Consider the following 24,690-nt stretch of genomic DNA (forward strand, 5'->3'; position numbering starts at 1 on the left):
GCAGGGAGCCTGCTTCCCTCTCTCTCTCTGCCTGCCTCTCTGCCTACTTGTGATCTGTCTGTCGAATAAATAAATAAAAATCTTTAAAAGAAAAAAAAAAAAGGAACACTCCAGAACAGGGACTAAAGCGGGGTCTGACATGTGCTGTCCTCTTTTTCTGTCCTATCTAAGCCGCAGGGCACAGATCCCCAGCACGGGCACCTGTTAGAAATACATACTTCCAGATTCTCCCGAGACCTACGGGATCAGATCTGCATTTCAAGGGCGTTCTCCCGATGGTTTGCAAGCACATGGCACTTTGAGATGCACCAACCTGTTTCACACCGCTTATAACAACATTATTTAAAGTCAACACATTTTTACTGCACGACTCAAAATGGTTAATGGGAATTATTATTATACAATGAAAAATGTGCAGGTAGTGGGATAGGGAGGCTAACAGACTGGCTGGCCCAAAGACCAAGTACCCATAATTTTCACACCATAAAGATGAATTATTCAATCTATAATATTTACTGCTTGCCAGTCTGCTGTGGGCCCCTGTTGCAGGCAGAATAGATTCTCCTCCCCATACTGTAACACAGAACTGTAATTCTGAGAGCTGTCAGTGAGATGTTAATGGGTGGCCCGCTGGATTCGTTCCCTACAGCTATTGTGATAAATCCCGCAAACGTGGTGCCTTATTGCAACACAAATTTTCTTTGCTTACAGTGCTGGTGGAAAGCCTGAAATGGGCCCACCTAGGCTAAAATAGAGGTGTTGGCCAGGCTGTGTTCCCCTAGAGGTTCTGGGGAAGGCTCTCTTTCCTTCCCCTTTCCAGCTTCTATAGGCTGCCCGCGTTCCTTTGTCTCCTTCATCTTCAAGTTTGGCAATGGCCTGTAGTGTTTCTTATACTGCATCACTCTTAAAACATTTTTCTCTGGGGGTACCTGGGTGAAGTGTCTGCCTTCAGCGCAGGTCATGATCCTGGGGTTTGAGATCGAGCTCTGTGTCGGGCTCCCTGCTCAGCAGGAAGCCTGCTTCTCCCTCTCCCTCTGCTGCTGCCCCTGCTTGAGTTCCCCGCCCCCTTCCCATCAAATAAATAAATACAATATTTAAAATAATTTTTTTCTTTGAATTCAGATATAGTTGACATACCCTGATATGTTAATTTCAGGGAAATGACATAGTGATTTAGCATCTGTGTTAGGCTGTGCTCACCACAGTGTAGCTACCCACCTGTCACCGTACAACACTAGTACGATGTCGCTGTCTATATTCCCTACGCTGTGCCTTTTATTCCCATGACTCACTCGTTCTGTATCTGGAAGCCTGTAACCTCCACTCCCCTGCACTCGTTTGACCATTGACCACCCCCCCCCGCCCTCCAGCTGCCAGCAACCAGCACTTTGTTCTCTGTATTTATAGCTCTGGTTCTGCTTCTTGTTTATTCATTTGTTTTTCAAATTCCACACGGAAGTGAAATCATATGGTATTTGTCTTTCTCAGTCTGACTTAATTCACTTAGCATTATATCCTCTAGGTCCGGCCATGCTGTCACAGCCAGCAGGACCTCATCCTGTTTTATGATGGAGTGACATTCCGTTGTGTGTGTGTATAGATAGATCGAATGATCTCAATCTTCTTTATTCATTCATCTCTCGATGGACACTAAACGTTGCTTCCGTTTGGCTACTGTAAATAATACTGCAGTGAACATAGAGGTGCACCATATTGTTTCAATTTAATGTTTTTGTTTTCTTTAGGTAAATGCCCAGTAGTGGAATTATTGGATTACATGGTATTTCTGTTTTTAATTTTTTAAAAAAGATTCAGATATTATTATTATTATTATTATTGCGAGAAAGAGAGTGTGAACATGGGGGAAAAGGGGCGGAGGGAGAGGGAGAGAGTCTCAGTACACTCCCCACTGAGCACAGGGCCCAGTGCAGGGCTTGATCTCATGACCCTGAGATCATGACCTGAACTGAAGTCAAGAGTCAGCCTAACTGTCCGAGCCACCCAGGTGCCCCTCTGTTTTTAATTTTTTGAGGAACCTGCTTTCCAGTGGCTACACCAATTTACATTCCCACCAACAGGACACGAGGGTTCCTTCTGTATCACTCTTAAAATGACCCTTTTCTGCCGTCCAATTCCACTTTTTAATAAAAAGACCTTTTTGATTACATCGATCCTTCCTACGCCATCCAGGATAACCTCGGTATTTTGAGGTCAGTTGATTAGCAACCTTACTTGCATCTGCTATCTTAATTCCCTTTACGGTGTAAGTTTCCATGGATTAGGACATGGGCATCTTTGGGAGGCCATTACTCCGCCTGCCACATCCATGACATAGAGGTTTAATGGTCACATACATGTGCAAACAATACTCCTTCTCAGAGCTCCGTGGTGTCCAGCAGCGTAGCAGAGACCGTGAGGAATCCTGAAGTAAGGAAGCCTTCTTGACTCACACGTCGTGAGGCTGAGCTGGCAAAATCCAGGGAAATTTCAGGGAAAATGAAAGAACCGGTTTCTGCCCTAAAGGAGTTGAAGAAAGCTTTTTACTTTTTAATCATCTATTGCAAATTAATCCCGAATTCATTAGTGCTGAGGGAATGCAGGGCAGAAGAGTGAGTGAGAACATCTGTAGAAACCAGAAGGCCTAATTACCAGGCCTCTATTCCATTACGAGGCCACCGCCGAGTCCCGTGGTGGCTGTGGGCGGCTACGCTTATTTCCATTTTTACCAGTGACATATTGTGGCATTATGAATAATTTAAAAAATCTGTCCAGGTCACTTTCTTAATCTCTGTGACTGTTTCTTATATGTAAAGTTGCATGAACAGTATCCCTTTCATCCACTACCACTGGAGCTTTTAATTAATGTTAAAATGCTCCCTAGCATCTATATGCAGAAGGAGTTATTGAATTTCAGGGCCAAATATTATGATGGTAATGAGGACAACTCGCCAGTATTTCATTATGTGTGCAACTTTTTTCATTCATGCACTGTATAAATCATCGGTGGCTGCTTACAGTATCTTCTCTATAGCCAGAACCACAAGCTTCTTTTATCATTCAGATATCTTATGCTGAAAACTAAGAAATATGAACCAGAGAAAGTTGTGTCTTGCAAAAAAAAAAAAAAAAAAAAATCCCAGAAGGCATTTGTTTTATGTGGGGAGCATAAGGATTGACTACAATAGAAAAGCTTGTGAAGTCTCACTTGTTCCAAGATGTATGCATGCAGCAATTATTCTATTGACGACAACCTGTTTTTATGAAAATATATGACAAGCTATTCTGAGCCATTCCACAGAGCATGGTATGATGCTTACAGTCTTCCCCAGGACCTCAAAGATAGACATTTAGTCCCTTGACTGGAAAAAGCTAAGGAATATAGGCATTTTTAACAAGAGAGATAAAGAACAAATCACTGGAATCGACAATGAACTAGAACTTGTCATTTTAAAGTGAAGGATTATCAGAGAGAGGTATTGATGGGCACTCTGACTTCGAGTCCAGATTATCTTATTTATCTCAGTACAGATATGTCCTAGTGAGTCTTAGGATTGTGTATATGGCCCAAAGGGAGGGGGTCCTAGTTATTTTACAGTTTACCAGAAGAGGTTTTCCAATTCTGACCTTGAATTTGCCTTTGAGTTGCCAAAAGTCTTCAAGCAACTCGTCATGTGTCATGTGAGCACTGTCATTTTGGTTCTTAAGGCTCTCGTTGTTGGAGGGTACATCACACATTCATTTCACTTTAGAAATAAGTTAATGTGGTTGTTCTACCTGGGTGAGTATGCATGAAAAGAAAGCAGAAATATGTGTTAAAAGAAGACGTGCTTCCTGATCTTATAGAGATGAAACCTTATTCTTGTTTCACTCGAGTTTGGTTACAACTTTAAACCGAAGTTCTAGCCACATGGACAGAGTAAAAATGCCTCATTGAAATGTGTACTTGGTTGCTACCTGCGGTCACAGTTTCCAATATTTACTAGTTATTTTATGAAAGGTGATTTTTGTCCTCAAGAGCAGGATTTTTTCCCCCTTACTTATTTTCCCTCTACTTCATTTTTCTTAGAAGATATAATTTGAGCAAATAATTTGAAGACAGGTAAATAAATGTTTGGCTGAGCAGCTGAGAGCCAAAAGTTGATTAATATCCTGGTCTTCTGGGGAAGCCGAGTAACAAAAATACTTGATGACGTAAAACAAAACTTAAAGACAAGTGTAGAAGTCAAGCTAGAGGAATATAGATAGAAAAGAAAACAAAACCAAGTGTGAGCTCCCGCTTCAGACACACCCGACTTGCATAACACACGCAGGCGCTCATTCAGGCTAACTGGTGTACACACTCAAGTGAGGTGGTCACGTACGTTTGGTTCTATATATTTCAGAGGCCCACGAAATGGAGGAAAGAATCCCCGATGAGAATCTCTTGAAGGTAAAGAGAAAGCAGTTACTCAGTGGCTGTCTTGACTGTGCTTGACCATGAGGCAGGAGGAGAGAGTCAAACTCTGTCTCCATCCGTCTGTCTGTCATGCTGGATGGAAGGGTATGGTCTGCGTCTAGACCGCTGAATTCTCTGGAGTCAGGTGTGCCTAAGCTAGAACTTTATTGGTCTCTGACTTGTGCTGTTCGCAGAACAGAACTTTAAAAATCTACTTATCTCTGTTATTTTTAGAAAGGAGGAGAGTAGTGTAAGTATCTGAAAACATCAGATGCTAAAACATCATTTTATTTTTGGCTTTTTAAACACGACCCTGGGACTTTAAAACAGAATCCAGTGTGTTTTGTTAGAGATGTTGCAACCAGTCACGACCAGCTGGCGCAGCGGAAAACGGAAAGTCACCAACAAAGGGAATTCTCAGTGAGAGCAAAGAGCTGAGGGAATGTCCTCACATCTGCTCACTGAGTCCTCTCAACGCAGTGTCAGTCGGACCAGATACACTTCAAAGTCCATTCCAAGACCCCAGGGTTAAGCAGGGTAGTAATTTCTCCTCTAAACCTCCTGTGTATAAACATGTAATTATTCTTTACCTGTCTATAGAGAAACCAACTTGCTCACAGCCCCAATTCCACTGATGGGAGGGGGTGGGGAACTAAACAAATTAAGTAACAACACATCGTGGAAATTTAAATTCTGAGTAATTAACCCAAAGACTAAATTCTAAAACAGAAGGAAATAAGGTACTTTAAAATGGCAAAATTAAATTTGTTTGCTTGTTTCTTTTTCTTTCTCTCTCAATCTCTGTCTCTCTCTCTCTTTTTTTTTTTTTTTTTTTTTGAGAGAGAGACAGAGAGAGACAAAGAGCTCACTCGTGAGCCGGTGGGGATGTTCAGTGCAGACCCCAGTGAAGGGCTTGATCTCACGACCCTGAAATCATGACCTGAGCCAAAATCAAGAGTTAGACCCTTAACCTACTGAGCTACCCAGGTGCCCCTGATTTGTTTTTTTCTTACAATTGAATATCAATCTACAATTATCTCAAAATAAAAATTTAAAATTTAAAAAGCATAAAGAGAAAAAAAGCAATAAGGATTCTATATCTAGTACTTAGAACCTGGCAGATAAAAAGCACTTAATTTTCTTGAATGAATGAATAAGACATGAATTTGAAACAAGTGGATGATTCAGAAATTGATATTTATTTAAGATTCATAAATCTTAACTTCTGGGAGAGGTAGAAATTTTCCTCTTCTATTTTCTACAAATATTTTAAGGTCTCTTCCCCTCTCTGTTCATTCTTCTTGTGGATGGACCATGGAAAGATTGTTACAATGTGCTTGAGACCACAAATTGCTCATAGAAGCCAATTAGAAGATTTTCATTTTCCCAAAGAAATTTTATTCAACCTGTCCTTCCTTCCTCATTGACGATCATAGTTTCATGAATTTCTTCTTGCTTTGACATACTTGAGATCTGGGTCTCCGCTGGCACAGAGCACAGCAGCCACCAAAGCCCACTCCAAACGTCCATATCGAACCCGGGTTCCTGTTTTATGTCATCTAGCACCTGGGGAGGCTTTGGGAGATGAGTATTGTTTGGGGGAAGCAGGGTTATACTTTTGACCTGCTTACTGATGGGATTACCTGTGGGGACTCGCTCCGTTCATCTCCCTCTCTAAGTAGGGAAACAGTCTTGTTGCCAAGGAGACAGACAATCATCAGCTAGGCTACAGAAAGAAACCAGATCCCCGAGAACTCATCCTGGCGAGCAGGGCTGTGTCCATCCATACGACTCTGAGGCCAGGACAGTCTATTTTTCAAGTCATGAAAGAGCTGACTGGATTAATGATCGATTTATGCTTCTGAGGGAATCGGTATAAAACCATACCCAATAGTCACAGGGATGAGAGTGAGGGCCTGCCGGTCAGTGTGTCTTACAACTGAGGCAGCAGCTCCCTCTAGTGGCCAGAGTCTGAGCTGCAGAATGAAGAAAAAGGGCCTCTTGGAAATTGCACAAATCAAAGCTAAAAACCCACCACCAACAAAATAGTTTCTTTTTTGAGGTAGGTCCCAAACTAGCAGCATCTGATGTTCATGTGATGTACATTTTCAAGGCTTATAAAATAAGTCAGGCTTTATAGGCGCCAAGAGGTGATGGTGAGAGCGTGTGAGGTTATGGTCCATAAACAGTGAACCGGATGGAAAACTCTCTAGAGGCCTGTTTGCCTTTGAAGCTTCTCCTCCAGACCCGCTTTAATCCCTGAGCTGTCAGATCTCCCAGTTCTCCCCAGTGAATGCAGCCCATCACAGGCACGTTAAGAATTCAGTGCATTTGCCCTCATAGAGATCTGTGATCTGGTATCAGGCTTGGATTTCTCTGTGAAATTAAGTCAACAGATTCCCTTTCCCAACGGAAATACATTCCAAGCCCCGTTCTTTAAATGCAGAATTAAAGGCCATTAAATGTTAAGCATCACGGAGAGGTTAACATTGGTTAGGGCAATAAGCCTGCCCAGCTCAGCCCAGCTCAGCTCGTAGCTTAGAACCCCTGTCTCTGGGGCCTGGGGCTGGGTGCCTGGGTCTGTCGGGCAGACTCTTGGTTTTGGCTCAGGTCCTGATCTCAGGATCATGGGAGATTGTCATTGTACTAGAGACCTTGATTAAAGTAGAGACTCCTTCCTACTTTTGGTATTTTTCAAAAAAATTAATTAAAATAATTAGACTTTAAAAGTTATAAGCAGCGGCACACACCTGGATGGCTCAGTCGATTAAGCGTCAGCCTTCAGCTCCGGTCATGATCCCGGGGTCCTGGGACTGATGAGCCCTGCTCCGTGGAGAGCCTGCTTCTCCCTCTGCTGCTCCTCCTGTTCGTGCACTCGTGCTCTGTCAAATAAATCAATTAAAAAAAAAAATCTTTAAAAAAAGTTAAAAGCGAAGACAAGCTTTTAAGAATTAAATGCCTAAGAAAAATGTATGTGCTGTACCTAATATTATTTAACTTCAAAGCTTGATAATATCATTAGTTGAATAATATTTTATTACTCATTTAAAGGTTACTTTGGTGTCAAAATCCAGGAAAGTGTACATGACTGAGGATTTGGTGTTGCTAAGTGTTAAGACTTCTGTAAGGTCTGTTGTGAAAGAAACATTTTCTTCTTAGTCTCTCTGATACTTACTTTTGGAAGGTACCCTTATATCAGGAAGAAGGCAGACACGCCTACAGATCAAATTTTAAAATTCCGACAACCTATCAGAGTATCTGGCACATGATAGGTATTCAACAAATCCACTTCTCTTATTTCCATTCTCCTTTCTGAATCTAAGAGCCTAGAAGCTACCCTGTTTTATTTCCCCAAATCAGATGAAAATATTTTTCGTTCTTCCTCCCTCCCACCCGCTCTTTCTTCCTACCTCTGTCCCTCTTGCAAGAGCTACCTCCTCCTCTACCTTCTCTCTAGCTGGGCTCAGTTGGAACCTGCTTAGAAAAATTAGTCATTACTAATAAACCTTGGGTATTTATGACTTCTAGCAAGCCCTCGATCAAGAAGTAGGTGCTAGGTACGGTGCTCAGAGCTGTTGGAGAAAAGAAGAGTAACAAAAACTGTAAGACTACGTGGAGGTAGTAACTGGCTTGTGTAACGAGGGATCCCTACAGTTCTTTGAGAAATGACACTCCGGTATTCAAGTTCTCCATCCCTCTCCCTGGCTGCTCCATTCTAAGTAGAAATTGGTTGTAACTGAGTCCATCATAATGTCCCCATTATCTTCTTTCTTTTTTATGTATTTAGCTTAAGACGGCTAATACAGGATAATGTATCTTTACTTTTTCTGATGCTGTTGGACGAGAAGAGGAAAAAAATCAATCCTGAGATTTGGATTCCTAGCTGTTACGTAATAAATACATACACGCACACACGCACGCTCGCAACCTGAAAGTCTTTGAACAGAAGAATACTTGTTTTGAGCCTCTCATTCCAAATGTCCTCCTTATATGTGTCATTAAAAAATCCAAAACTCATGGTTTTGGGAAAATCATCTTAATTTTAAATATACCTTTCAGAGATATCTTCTTACCCTTCTGCTTCTCTTTCTCCCTTTCTCCCTCTCTCTCTCTCTCTTTCACACACACACACACACACACACACACACACACACCCTCTTAAATCATTTAATTTCATACCCTTGCATTGGTACAGGTTCAGTAGCAAGCTTGGGGACAGAGCAGAAAAACGGCCATTTAGCCTAAGAAACCAGGTTGCAGCTTTCCTCTACCAAGAAACAATCGTACATAGATGAGAAAATACTGAACAATTCTGACAGTAATCTAATGTTATCCATTTAAAAGTCATCTGACAGTTTTAAATATGGAGATTGTATTTTCTCATCCACATCAAAGGATATTAACACTTCTACAATTCCTTATGGCTATGTCAATTTTGATGCGCATACTGCCTTTCTAAAGTGAAACTCAGCAGAAAAATATTCATAACAATCAGCAAGTTTGGACAAAACAACATTACTTTTTTTTTTTTTTTTTAAATAACAACTGAACAGCTTCTTAAATCATCAAAGTGTACCTTCACTTTTGCCCTTGGTTCCAGCTCTAACTTGAATCTGCAAGTACTTCCTTGCCTAACTCTAGAAGCACTGCCTTGCAGTTTGAAGGTGAGAGCTCGGGACCATTGTGTCCCTCCAGGGCCAGCGTGTTTCTCAAGGTATTTGCTCAAAGTCCTGTGGCCAACTGGATTGGAGCAGAGCCTAGAATCCCTGCCTGGGACACTCGAGCCAATCTTCATGCTGAGCTGTTCCCTCAGTACCCGAGGACTCAAGCCTTCCCCAGTTTTTCCTCTGAGACCCATTCAATATTGTAAAAGATACACATGTGTGGAAAGGGAATGTGCTCCAGTATTAGAGCAGGAATGATAAATTCTACCCTTAGGTTCTCGGGCACAGAAATAGAATTCTCCAACACAGACATAAATAAGACATTAATGGGACCGTCCAGTGTTGAGCACAGTGCACACTATACTCTCTGTAATAAATTGTACTAATAGGAAAAAAAAAAGTACAATAGGAACAGGAAACTTTGCAGCAAGACCCAAACCAGACAAAAGAATGGTGAGTCTTCAGTAAGAAAGCAGTAAGTTATTTACTTAAGATACTCATAATTAAAACCTTGTATTACTTTCTGTTTACTTAAAATTATTACACGAGCAGAGCAACACGATTCTGTAATTTGCTCCTGATCCTTACCTGCTCCTGGAAGGCTGACAACCTACTCTGTTAGAGAAAAACGTTATATGAATATGTTCCTTCTTCCATTTTATTTCCATAAGCAGCAGTTCAGGATTTTCCCTTGTGTCTCATTCAGACAACTGAGAATTCACATGTAGTACTGAATATCTCTCTTCGTAAAACATAAATGACTTGACTTCCTTTGCTAACTTTTTCAATTCTCCAAAAATTGAGGAAACCGTAAGGAACTGGTTTCCTGAAACTCAATTCTACGCAACAACGAGAGAGTTAGTGTGGGACGAGATTTCTGAAGGGAGGCTTAGCTGGTTCTATCTGCATTTTATGCTTTGCTTCAGGAAATAGTCGCCCAAAGCAGAGAAATCGGAAGGCTAATACGCGTGGATAAAAGCACACCAAGGACCAGTAAACCATGTTGCAAAGGCAGGTGGCTTAAGAAGAATGATCGAGGATTTGTTTAAAAGTGTTAGCATACAGTTAAGAGCATGTCACCCTCGCATTCTCTCAGGCCAGAAATACAGGAAGTTCTGAGGACAGAAGAACTGAGGACAATTCAGAACAGTCTTCATGGAGGGAAAACTCCAGTTCACTCTCACGAGTAAACTCCAGCTTCAGCCGGAGCTCAACAGCCTCTTTTGAAAAGGTTTCATATGCAAGCTGGTTGGAGGGAACATGTGGGAAATCCCAGAAACGTCGTTCTTATGGGTGCTTCCTAGAAGTTGTATCAAATATAGTTGTCCCAATGTTGTGGAATATTAAAAATGGAAGAAAGCTCATTCTACTTAGTCTCTTATTCCGACTTTACCAATGTATCCTACATACCGTTATTTCCACATTTCTGACCATTCCAATCACGAGCACGAATGAAGTGTGTGCTCTTAGCATTTGCTAACTGGGATGGACGTTCGGGTGGAGAGAGATCTAATGCCCCCTCCCTTGTCCAACATTAAAACCATTGTCCTCTTCCTCGCTTCTCTGATCTGGCTCCTTCTATCCCTCTTCCCCTCCTTACTGCTTGTAAACTCTTACGTCTTTTAAAACCTCTGCTTGAGGGGCACCTAGGGGGCTCAGTGGGTAAAACAACCAACTCTTGATTCCAGCTCAGGTCATGACGTCAGGGTTATGGGATCGAGCCCAGCCTCGGGCTCTGTGTTTAGTGTGGAGTCGGCTTGAGGGTTCTCTCTCTCCCTCTCTCTTTGTCCCTTCCCGTGTCTGCAATCTCGCTCTCTAAAATAAATAAATAAATCTTAAAAAAAAAAAAAATAAAACCTCTACTGGAATTTCACCTTCTCTGACATGTTTATCCAAATTCAGCCAAACTGACAGCTCCCATCCATGTTTCCAGAGACATAGACCCATGTTGCGTATTATGACATTTTTAATGCTCTAGTATACGTATTTGTCTCTATGCTCTACCTCCATTAGATGGTTAGATCATGTCTGGGTTGTCTCCGAAACCATCTCCAATGCAAGGTCTCATGAAAAATTTGATGACCGTTTGTCTTTGAGGAGCTTACTGTCCAGAAGAGAACATATTTCAGACAACCAAAAATCATAGGAGGCAAAAATTAATATGTTGATTCATTCAACACATTTTTATTAATTGCCTCTTTTGGCCTAGGGATAGAAGGGAATGCAACAGATCTGGGAAATTCTGCCTTCATAGAATTTAAAGTCTGGGCTTAGAGACGGCTACTAAGTACTAAATTATACAGATGATTTGTGAGGAGTGCAACAGTAAAGAAGTACAAGGTGCCAGGACTGGACCAGGTGAACACTGGAACACCGCGTTCAAATGCCCCGAGGTGATACAAGCTTGGTGTTTGGAGAAACTCACGGGAGACTGATGTCCTTGATGTGGGAATGGAAGGAAAAGATCGGCGAGAGATTCGTCTGTGGAACCGGGCGGGGGCTGGATCACGTAGGGGCCTTTCAGTCATGCAAAAATGTCTGGAATTTATTTTAAAATCACTAGAAAATTACTCAAGGCTATCACGTGCTTCATGATCACATGCAACATGATAAAAAAATTTTTTTTAAGAAAAGATTTTTCCAGCTGCATGTTGAATATTGCCTGTGGAGAGATAAGTTAGCTGTGTGAACAGTGATGGTAACCTATGACGGTGTGATGTGTCAGTCGCAATGGAGACCAGTGGATGACCCTGGTGGACATTTAGGAGCTAGATTTCACAATACGGAGAGATCAGTTGGGTCTACGTGTATGCACTTGTGTGTGTGTGTTGTGGGGATGGGTACACGGTGTTGGCTAAGTGGTGGAAGTGTGAGGAAGAAGAAAACGTCAAAGATGACTCCTAGGTCTCTTAACTAGCAACTCTGTGAATGATAGCATGTTTTTAAATGCCTATGTGGAAAAATTTAAGAAATGGAGGGCTGTCAGCCCCAACCTCCCCCATCAACCTTTTCAATCTGAAATTCCTATAGAGTATTCAGGTGCCTCCTATAAAAAAGCAAGAGACCCTGGTGATGGTGGTGATAGTGAATTTTTTAAAACGGGGGCAGTAGGGATTGTTGGGACACCAACTTCTGGCAAGGAATGAGACTTAAGTGCATTCAACTTGCAGGGGAAGGGGCTCTTGGAGCAGGTATTGGGGGCATGGAGGCCTGAGGAAAAAGAGCCAAGGCGGGTCTTCCTGGTTGGCCTGTGTAATAGTTTTGTCGAAGAGTGGGGTGGCCCTAAAAAGGATGTATCTTACTGTCTCCAGAGAAATGGACTCAGCCACTGTGTCACTGTAATCAAATCTATTCTCCTGTGCTCTCAGCTGAGCTCTTCCCCATCATAACGATCTTTCCAAACTTAAAGAGTCTCTTTGGGCTTCACTGTCCCTGTTATTGAATTTCCTGCCACTTCCCCTGAAATATCTAATTCCTATGCCCATAATGTATTGTCTGTGACTCAGCCCCTCTTGCTAATTAACGTAATACATTTAAAAAAGTGTTTCAAAAAGTTTTAGCTCTCTGCCACCCCCGCCCTCCACTTCCCTCCCTCCCACACGTTGAACTAAATATAAACCCGCTCATCTCAGACCGGTGAATCCCTCTCTAAAATGCACAAGATGGCAGTAGAGGAACTCCTTCCGGGCAGTTGGAAGCGCTGCGCAAAGAGAATGCATATGAAAAACGGTCAACTTCCAGCTCCCTACTGTTACCTGAATTAAAGGCAGAGAGACTATAAAAGAGAAAAAGTAGCACAGTTAGCTAAATGCTGCTTCATCAATTCTGTCTGCTTGGTATTCCTATCACACAGGGAAAAGGTTTTCCAAGTTCACTTGTCTCTTGTTTAATGAAGTAAATGCATTTCTGTTTTCTTTTTAAGCCATAAAATTAATTTTCATTAAATAAACTCTATTCTTTCCTTATTGAATTTCATTACTACATTGGGGAGATAGTCCTTTAGGAAAAAAAAACTGTTCATAATATTATTAAATCATGGGAAAGCAGCAAATCTTTAGAAATAGCTCATTTAAAGGAAAATAATAATCTGCCAAAACCCACAGACAGTAGTATAAAAAGTACTTACAAATATTTCCAAAATATCAATAACATTGGGCTATATTCCAAGTAAGTAAAAAAAAAAAACAAAACATTAAGAAAGAAAATATGGTACATTGCCAGGTTCTTTACAGGAAATGATCAAACTTACACGGCTATTCACTTCTTAAAATCTTTAGTAGAAGTTTGGTTCAATGTTTCCACAGCGTTGAACTGCCATATCCCCCTTTAAACTGTATATTAAATGTAATTCATTAAAAATTTTTTTTTCAGTATATGAATTTAGGCTATTTCCAGCTATTAGCTCATGATGGCTCTTCAATGTCCAAAGTAAGGCTGTATTTATTCACCGTGTGGTACATGTTTCTTATTGGGTGAGGACATTTTTCCTAATATTTGCATAATATGGCACAGTACACAGAAAGCTTTTTGTCACATATGTTATCGCATTTAATCTTACAATAATGTTTTCTAGGGATTATTAATATCCCCAATTTACAGATAGGAAGAACAAAGGACATCATAGTGTCCAAGGTCACCCACATTTTAAGTGACAGAACTTTGACATGAACCGAAAGTTTTTTGATTCAAAATAATAGGATCTTTCCACTACCACTCACTGAATCTCAAACAATTAGCATACTCAAAAAAAAAATTATGTTCATTTACCAAACCAAACCAAACCAAAACACATACAGAGACCAAAAAACAATGGCGCACTGTAGGTGGCCCTCTGAAGATAGACAGGGAACGCACTGTGGAAGGCTTTATAAAGCAAGGAAGAGGAGCTTTATTTTAAGGGCAATGGGAAGCCAACAAAAGGTTTTAAGACAAGGCATGACATGATTTGCATTTTATAAAAGACAACTCCAGGTACAGTGCAAGGAGGAGTTTTGAGGCAGCAAGAGTGGCCTTGGGGAGGTGGGGGAGGCAGCTTGGCCAGCCGTTCTGGAGAAAGAAGTGGTTTTGGGTGGTGGCCGTGGGCATCATGAGAAATGGGCAGATCTGAAAGACATGCTGGAGTTAGGAAGAATGGCCTTGATGGTTGACTATAGACCGGGGATAAAGGAAAGGAGCGTGTCAAGGATACATTTTAGGATAAGCATCTGGGTGATTAGAGAAACTGAAACTGGAAGAACATCTGAATTTTCCCTGAAATGTTACTTGACTACCATTTAATTAATTAATAAAAAAATCTTGTTAAGAGAATGTCTTGTATAGTTTAAATTGCAGATCAGCAAGGCTTATACTTCTTTGCCTGAAAAATTCTTCCTCTTGTCTACCCCATTCTACAAACCAACCCTAATCTGTCTCCTTCAAGAAACCCTGTTCAATTTTCCCAGCTGGAAATCTGTCCTTTGTTGTCCCATGGCATCGTGTCTGAACCTCTGGCTTAGCTACTGCCACACTCTGCCTTTACTTTGGTGTTTGTAACTATTGACTTAACCAGACTAATTCTCTTGCATAGCATTAGAATAAATAGACAGAATAAATACTTGAATTAATAGATTTAAAGTTCCTCTTTTCTTCCATTTTGCAGTAAGTAAAATGGTCTGCTGACTTAGAAAGGGGAGATTCAACATTATAAATAAGAAATTTAAGTCAAAATGGGGGAAAGGAGGGGATTAGGAGACCCTTGAAGCTCTAATCTAAAAGAATTTAGGTTCTAACTCTAGACACTTTATAGACCAGTTTAAAGACGTCACATGTGATCTCAAAACTATGAGTGACAATCTTTTAGAAATCATAGAGCATGCCAGTAGCCCCATATTAATATAAATGGGAGAAGGCTAAAATTTTAATGAGGAAAAGAACGTTAGGCTCCAGAAATAAGAAGTCACTAATTTTTATTTAAATCACAGAACAATAAATTCATTCCCCATTTATTTATTTTATAAAAATCAACTGACTACTGAGGATATAAAGATGAAAAAGAAGGAAGACATAATCTCTGGAGGAGAACCAGAGGCTTCAAAAAATAAATGGAATATGATGTAGCCTGTATTCTAACAGATGTATGCCCACTCTGCTCTATAGTAAAACCAATGAAAGAAGAACTAATTCTGTCTGAGCCTGTGGTCCCGCGTAACCATAGACAGGAAGTGACATTTGAGTTGCCCTTCAAATAATGACTAGGAATTCCCCAGTAGTCAAATAAGAAGGAACATCACAGGTATGCAGAAACGCATAATCAAATTACGAGAGAATTGCAGTGCCTGTCTGGGTAGGTGGAACAGAGCATGTGTGGGAGAAAATGACATGGGGTAAACCCAGAAAGGTGGGCTAGAACTGAGAGAGAGAGGGTCTGGCCTAGGAACCACAGTAAGAGACTGCAGCTTGAACATGCAGAAAATTTTAGAGCTCACTTAAAAAGCACCTGGTTTACAAAGGTACAGGAAAAAAAAAATGCAGTGATGAGAAAGAATATAGCGATGTGGGTGAGAACCCACAGGACCTGGCACAGAGGCATGTCCAATAAACACTGAATGAATAGACATAGGTTCATAAAGAAGTTTTTCAAGAATAAGATTTATAATCTTGATGACAGAAAATACATGAAAAACAATAGCTTTTCTTTATACCAGAAGTGAACAACTGAAAACTGTATGGAAATTATGTCCTTCACAATAGCAACAAAACATAAACTTAAAAGAAAGGAATGAAAACCTACAGGAGTAAACAAAATAGTAAGAAGTGATATAGAAGATCACTTAAATATTTAGAAAAAACATGCTGTGTCACTGGATGAAAATATTTGGTATTAACAGAGATCAAATGCTTATAATTTGTTTAGTATTTTAATGTTATTTCAGTGAAAATCACAATGACATTTTTTTCCATGTGAAAAAGTAAAGAGTTTAAACATCTTCTGGAGGAGGATTAAAATGATGATATACAGTTAATTTCATACAGAACAACAACAGCAGCAACAAAAATCACTAATGAGGAGGTCTTCTCTTTCTTGACATCAAAAGATGTTACAAAGCTACAAAAATAGAAAGTGTGGTACCAGAACAAAATCAGACACACAGATCACTGAAAAGTCGTAAAGAAGGCAGAAATAAACTTATGTAAATAAGAAGTCATGGAAAATTAGAATGAAGTTGAAAATACAAGTGAAATGAAGGTGAGTTAGAAGTGAAATGGTTTATTTAAATCACTCTGGCAAACTTTGTTAGCCACAATAAAAGATTGTTTACCCAAGCATCTAAATAGAAAAATTCATAAAATAGACATCTTAAATGTGATTACTGGTTTGAAGAAAGGCTTGAATTAAGAATTATGGAGTTGAAAAAAAACTGGTTGATGATTTTACAGAACATACAATTTGTGATGGTTCTTGGTAGCTACCCGTTTTAGCAATTATCTTAATTTATTGAAATTCAGTCATGTAAATACTTAAAGCAACATACCAATTTTAAAAGTATGCATCCTTCTGGGTATTATTAATTCAGAAGAATGACTTGACTTCATGAATCTATCTTGTTCTGCTCTATCTGAAGCAAACAAGATCCACACTGGGCTTCATAAAGATATTGCAACAAAAGGGCAGAGAATGTCAGATTATATACAAAGGAAGATCCAACTTTACACTATTTATAGGGAAGCATATTTTAAATGTAAAGTATGTAGGTATAAGGATTATACATAAGGATTATCTATAAGGATTATACACAAGGATTAAATATAAAGTATAGAGGTAAAAGGATTAAAAAACTATGCTATGAAAATACTAATATAAAGCAACTGGAGTGGCTATATTAACATCACACAAAATAGACTTCAAAAAAGGGAATATAACCAGAGATAATAAAGGCAGACAATAGAGAAAATCAATATAACTGATATACCTGTAGCTAGTCTGGTCAAGAATAAAAGAGGAAAGTAATAAATTATCAATGTAAGAAACAAAAGAGGAGCTTTCACTATAGATCCTACAGACATTAATATAATAAGAAGAACATAGTTTAAGCAAAGTTTTGACAATAAATTTGACAACTTAGGTAAAATGGACAGTTCCTTGAAAGCCAAATAGCTTTCAAATTGCCAAAATAGACTCAAGAAGAAGTTAAAAACCTCAGAAGCTTTTATATCTATTTTAAAAACTGAATTTATACTTAAAAATCTTCCCACAAATACCCAGCCAACATAGCTTCATTGGTCAGTTCTGCCACATATTTAAGGGATGAAAATTACCAGTGCTACGTGAATTCTTTCAGATGAAAAATAAAAATAGTTCATAACTTGTTTTTATGAGGCCAGGATAGAAGGATACCATGTTTATGGATTAGAAGCCTCAACATTGTGAAAATAAGAGTTCTTCCCAAATTAACGTATAGATTTCATTAAATCCCAATAAAAATCAGATCTGGCTGCTTTTTTTTGAGGGAGGGCACAGTAAAAACTGAAGAATTCATACCAAGAATTATATGGAAATACAGAGAGCCCAGAGTATTACTTTTTTTTTTTTTTTTTTTTTTTTTTTTTTTGAGAGAGAGAGAGCACGAGAGAACGCAAGTGGGACAGAGGGGAGAGGGAGAGAGATTCTCAAGCAGACTCCGTGCCCAGCACAGAGTTTGATGTAGAGCTCAATCTCACAACCCTGAGATCACAACCTGAGCCCAAGCTAAGATTTGGGTGCTTAACCAACCCAGGCACCACCAGGACCTAGAATATGTAAAGCAATTTTAACCAAGAGGAGCAAAGTTGGAGGACTTCCAACTTACTGAAGCTACAGTAAACAAGACAGTGTAGATTTGTCTAAGGAGAGAGGTATAGGTCAATGTAGTAAAATAGTTAGTTAAGAAATACACTCACGCATATGGCCGGTTGATTTTCTATAAAAGTGCCGTAGTAATTCCATGAGGGAAATCCTGGCCATATTGCTGGAACAACTGTTTATCTTCATCAAAGAATGAACCTTGACTCATTCTCAGTTTGTTCATGTAAGTAACTCAAAATGCATCACAGAGGTACCTATAAAGACTAAAGCTATAGAACTTAGAGCAAGCAGGCATTCACAATGCTGGCACAGAGAGATTTCTCAGACAGGACACAATCCAAATAAATCATCAACGGGAGCAATGGGAATTTGGACTTTACAATGATGAAAAACTTCCGTTATTGGAAAGCCATCTTTAAGAAAATGAACAAGGAAGTCACAGACTAGGAGAAAATATTGGCGATATATCTGATAAAGGGCATGTACACAGAAAGTGTAAAAAAGTCTTATATCATAAAGAGAACAAGAAAAAAATCAGTAAAATCTGTAAAAATAGGCAAAAGAGAACAGAGGCTTCATAAAATAATGGTCATGAGGCCCATGGAGAGGGAGTCAGCACTGTTCATCATTGGGGAGATGGGAATTAAACATACAGTCTGATGTCACCACACAAACTCGGCTCCTCAGACTGAGAAGACTAACCATAGCAAATGTGAGTACATGTGCAGGATCACTGGAACCTTCATCTTTTGCTGGTTGGAATGTTAAAAATTACAACCAGCTTGGAAAACAGTTTGGCAGTTTCTGACAAAGTTAACTGTATGCTTATCAAATGACTCATCGTTTCCATTTCAGGCATTGATCCAATAAAAATAAAAACAGATGTTAACAGAAAGACTTGTACACATACTTCCCTGACAGCTCCTTTCATAATAACCCCAAACTAAAACAACTCCAATGTGATCAAATGGATGCATTTTGACATATTTGCATGTGATACTGCTCAGCACCAACATGGATGAATCTCAAAAATCTGATGCCAGACACAAAACATGCATCTTACATAATTCCATATGATCAATAACAACAGAAAGCAGATAAAAGTTTTTTCCTGGGGATGAATGGAGATTTTGCAGCAAAGAGATGTACGAGAGGTTTTCCGGCAATGCAAATATTCCATCTTCATTGGATACATTGATGTATGTGTTTTTCAAAACACATAAAATTATGCCCTCCAATTTGGTGCATTTTACTGCACGAAAACTGTTATCTTGATGAAGGTTTTGTTTTTGTTTTTGTTTTTTTGTTTTTTTTTTTTTAGGTAAAGGCATCTATACAAGTGGGGAACATCTTTGGCACGATTTCGAGAGACAAAGTGTTATTCTGACTTTATATATAAAATCATTTAAATAAATAAGAAAAACATTAAGAGGCAAGAGATAAGTGGTAAAAGGTCATGTAGAAGAAAGGAATTCACAGAGGATGGAACACGAATGAGTAGTAAGTTTACAGAAATATCCAAGTTGTTTATCCAAATATCAATAATCAAATGAGTGCAAATTAAAGTGATTAAAAATATTTTTGCCTTTTAAATTACTAATAGTGCTAGAAAGAGTTTGGTGTTGGTTCTCTGTTGGCAAGACTGTGAATGAGTAGAACTATGTTAAAGGAAACTGTAAATACATACTAGGAAACTTAAGATTTTTCATACTTATGCTCCATTAGTTCAAATTTTAGGACTCCATGCAAAGGAAACTCTCAAAAATACTATAGATAAAGCTTTTAGTAAAATAAATTGACTCCAGACATACAAATGGTTAACAGACACATGAAAAAATGCTCACTATCACTCGACATCAGGGAAATACAAATCAAAACCACAATGAGATGCCAACTCACATAGTCAGAATTGCTAAAATTAACAAGTCAGGAAACAATAGACATTGGCGAGGATGTAGAGAAAGGGGAACCCTCCTACGCTGTTGGTGGGCATGCAAGCTGGTGTAGCCACTCTGGCAAACAGCATGGAGGTTCCTCAAAAAATTAAAAAAAGAGAAAGGGAACATTGAGTAGGTCCTGAGAGGCAAGATGGCAGAAGAATAGCAGACTGAAATGACATCAGACCCCAGAGTTCAGCTAGATAGGTATCAAACCATTCTGAACACCTACAAACTCAATAGGAGATAGAAGAGAAGAAGAGCAGCAATTCTAGGAACAGAAAATCAACCATTACTGAAAGGTAAGATGTGTGGAGAAGTGAACCCAAAGTGATGAGAAGATAGACTGCAGAGGAAAGGGGGCAGCTGCTGGCAAGCAGTAGAGCAGCCCAGCACAAAATCAGAACTTTTAGAAGTTGGCTCTACTGAGGGACATCGCTCCAGAGGTTAAGCAGGGGTGAAGCCCTTGCCAGGACAGTGTGGCTCAGGTTCTGCGGGGTCACAGAAAGACCAGGGGTGTCTAAATGTGACAGAGCTTCCAGGTATTGGAGCAGGGAATCCAGCTGCAGACAGAGCTGAGGAGTGAGCTCTCAGCTTGGGGTTACCTGAAACCATGATCCAAGGCACAGTTGGACCACTGATCCTCAAGCAGGGACCCTACAAGTGCCAGATCTGGGGAGGCTTACCTTTTTCCTGCAGTATGGCAGGAATCTGCTCGGTTTGGAGACTCCAAATGGGGTGGTGCACCAGAGATAGAAACTATTGGTCATAAGCAGGTGAGCTCAGAGTGCAGCTGGAGACCAGGGAGACAGGAGGGAATGACTGCTCTTTTCTGAGGGTGCACTGAGGAGTGGGGTCCTGAGCTCTCAGCATCTCCAGGCCAAAGATTAGGTGGCCGCCATTTTCATTCCCATTCTCCAGAGCTCTATGGAAAGCATTCAGGGAACAAAAGCTACCAAGAGCAGACTGAGCAGATTACTTAGCCAGGCCCCTGGTAAGGGTGGTGTGATTCCACCTCGGGCAAAAAGACACTTGAGAGTCACTGCAACAGGCCCCTCCAGCAGAAGATCAGCAAGAACATCAAGCCAAGACCAAGCTCAGCGATCAAGGAGAACAGAGGAGCTCCAGAGCTAGGGGAAAGCAACACATAGAATTCATGTCTTTTCCCCCATGATCCTTTAGTCTTACAAAGTTAAATTTTTTTTAATTTTATTTTTTTCTTATTCTATTTTTTAAACTTTTCATCCTTTCCTCTTTTAACTTTTTAAAACTAGTTTATCATAACAATACCTTTCTAAAAAATCTTTTTAAACCTTCATTGTTATAGTCCTATTTTATATCTTCATTGTAGTTAAACTTATTTTTTGTAAACATATAGATTTTAATTTTCTAAAAAATTTTGGGATACAATTTCTTCTAATAGATCAAAATATACCCTAATATAGCACATGGCTTTGTTCTAGTCTCCAGCCTGAGCACATTCCCTCCTCTCTCTTTTTTTTCCAACCAACTTATCTTATCATTTCCTTTTTTAGAATTTTTAAAAAATTTTCATCTATACAGTCTTATTCCATCTGTTCATCATATTTACCCTTATTTTGTTATTTTGTATCTCTATATATAGATACAAAATACAAGATACACACACATATAGATACAAAATTACAAAATGTATATATATACATACACACAAACTTATACACAATGTATATATATACATTTTGTAATTTTGTATCTATATAAGTTTTTCTTTCTTTAAAATATTGGGAGGTAGTTTCCTCTAAGAGACAAAAAAATACACCCAAAACCAAGTGGGTGGCTCTGTTCTAGTCACCAGTCTGATATATATATATATAAATAATTATATATCTTTATTTATTTATTTAATTTTTAAAAAATTTCTTTTTCCCCCTTTCTTCTCCCCCCAGTTTTGGATCTCTCTTCTGTTTTGGTTAGCATACATTTTTCTGAGGTCTTTGCCACCCTTTTACTATTTTATTCTCTCGTTTATATATTCTTATCTGGATAAAATGACAAAGCAGAAAAGTCACCAGAAAAGAAGAGCAAGAGGCAGTACCAACGACTAGGAACCTAATCAATACAGATTGGGAGTATGTCAGAACTAGAGTTCAAAATGACAATTCTCAAGGTGCTATCTGGGCTCAAAAAAGTCATGGAAGATACTAGAGAAATGTTCTCTGGAGAAATAAAATCCCTTTCTGGAGAAATAAAAGAACTAAAATCTAACCAAGTTGAAATTTTAAAAAGCTATTAATGAGGTACAATTAAAAAAAATGGAGGCTCTTACTGGTAGGATAAATGAGGCAGAAGAAAGAATTAGTGATATAGAAGACCAAATGATAGAGAATAAAGAAGCTGAGCAAAAGAGAGATAAACAACTACTGGACCACAAGGGAAGACTTTGAGAGATAAGTGACACCATAAGATAAAACAATATTAGAATAATTGGGAGTCCAGAAGAAGAGAGAGAGAGGAACAAAAGGTATATTGGAGCAAATTTATAGTAGAGAATTTCCCTAATATGGCAAAAGGAACAAGCATCAAAATCCAGGAGGCACAGAGAATCCCCTCAGAATCAATAAAAATAGTTCCATACCACATCATCTAATACTAAGACTTACAAGTCCTAGTGACAAAGAGAAAATCCTAAAAGCAGCTCAGGACAAGAAGTCTGTAACATACAATGGTAGAAATATTAGATTGGCAGGAGACTTATCCACAGAGACTTGGCAGGCCAGAAAGACCTGGCATGATATATTCAAAGCATTAAATGAGAACAATATGCAGCCAAGAATACTATATCCGGCTAGGCTATCATTGAAAATAGAAGGAAAGATGAAAAGCTTCCAGGACAAAGAAAAAAACAAAAGAATTTGCAAACACTAAACCAGCCCTACAGTAAATATTGAAAGGGATTCTCTAAGCAAAGAGAGAGCCTAAAAAGTAATAGACCAGAAAGGAACAGAGACAATATACAGTAACAGTCAGTTTATAGGCAACACAACAGCACTAAAGTCATATCCTTCAATAGCTACTCTGAATGTAAATGAGCTAAATGTCCCAATAAAAGACACAGGGTATACAGAATGGATAAAAAACCAAACCCATCAATATGCTGTCTACAAGAAACTCATTTTGGACCCAAAGACACCTCCATATTTTAAGTGAGGGGGTAGAAAACAATTTACCATGCTAATGGACATCAAAAGAAAGCTGAGGTGGCAATCCTTATATCAGATAAATTAGATTTGAAGCCAAAGACTATTATAAGAGATGAGGAAGGACACTGCATCATATTTAAAGGACGTATCCAATAAGAAGATCTAACAATTTAAAATATCTATGCTCCTAATATGGGAGCAGCCAACTATATAAACCAATTAATAACAAAATCAAAGAAATACACATTGACAATAATAGAATAGTAGGGAACTCTAACATCCCTCTCACTGAAATGGACAGATCATCTAAGCAAAAGATCAACAAGGAAATAAAGGCTTTAAATGACACATTGGACCAGATGGACATCACAGATATATTCAGAACATTCCATCCCAAAGCAACAGAATACACATTCTTCTCTAGTGCCCATGGAACATTCTCCAGAATAGATCACATCCTGGATCACAAATCAGGTCTCAACTGGTACCAAAAGACTGGGATCATTCCCTGCATATTTTCAGACCATAATGCTTTGAAACTGGAACACAATCACAAGAGGAAAGTTGGAAAGAACACAAATATATGGTGGCTAAAGAGCATCCTACTAAAGAATGAATGGGTCGGGACGCCTGGGTGGCTCAGTTGGTTAAGCAGCTGCCTTCGGCTCAGGTCATGATCCCAGCGTCCTGGGATCGAGTCCCACATCGGGCTACTTGCTCCGCAGGGAGCCTGCTTCTCCCTCTGACTCTGCCTTCCACTCTGTCTGCCTGTGCTCACTCTCACTCTCTCTCTCTCTTACAAATAAATAAATAAAATCTTTAAAAAAAAAAAAAAAGAATGAATGGGTCAACCAGAAAATTAAAGAATTTTCAAAAATTCATGGAAACAAATGAAAAATGAAAACACAACTGTTCAAAATCTTTGGGACACAGCAAAGGCAGTTGTGAGAGGAAAGTACATAGTGATACAAGCCTTTCTCAAGAAATGAGAAAGGTCTTAAATACACAACCTAACCCCCACCTAAAGGAGCTGGAGAAAGAACAGCATAGAAAGCCTAAACCCAGCAGTAGAAGAGAAATAATAAAGATCAGAGCAGAAATCAATGAAATAGAAACAAACAAACAAAAATAGAAAAAATCAATGAAACTAGGAGCTGGTTCTTTGAAAGAATTAATAAGATTGATAAACCCCTGGACAGACTTATCAAAAAGAAAAGAGAAAGGACCCAAATTAATAAAATCATGAAAGAAAGAAGAGAGATCACAACCAACACCAAAGACAAACAATTATAAGAACATATTCTGGGCAACTATACACCAGCAAATTTGAAAATTTGGATGCATTCCTAGAGATGCATAAACTACCAAAACTGAACCAGGAAGAGATTAAAAAAAAACCTGAAAAGACCCATAACTGGTAAGGCAATTGAAGCAGTCATCAGAAATCTCCCAACAAACAAGAGTCCAGGGCCAAACAACTTCCCAGGGGAATTCTACCAAACATTTAAAGAATTAATACCCATTCTCCAGAAACTGCTCCAAAAAATAGAAATGGAAGGAAAACTTCCAAACTCATTTTAGGAGCCTGCATTACCTTGATCCCAAAACCAGACAAAGACCCCACCAAAAAGGAGATTACAGACCAATATCC

General features: G+C 39.1%; 1 long non-coding RNA gene across 1 annotated transcript in view; it reads right to left on the bottom strand.

The window, feature by feature from the left end:
- Window positions 1–1,768: 1,768 nt before the first annotated feature.
- LOC132013118 (uncharacterized) overlaps window positions 1,769–24,690 on the bottom strand; it is a 68,822-nt gene continuing 45,900 nt past the window's right edge. The window contains exons 2-3 of the long non-coding RNA XR_009402881.1: window positions 7,186–7,317; window positions 1,769–2,517 (exon numbers count right to left, since the gene is read on the bottom strand). This is a non-coding gene — a long non-coding RNA (uncharacterized LOC132013118). The remainder of the gene's footprint in view (window positions 2,518–7,185; window positions 7,318–24,690) is intronic.

The sequence above is a fragment of the Mustela nigripes genome, chromosome 1 (assembly GCF_022355385.1).
Source record: "Mustela nigripes isolate SB6536 chromosome 1, MUSNIG.SB6536, whole genome shotgun sequence".
NCBI classification, from domain to species: domain Eukaryota; kingdom Metazoa; phylum Chordata; class Mammalia; order Carnivora; family Mustelidae; genus Mustela; species Mustela nigripes.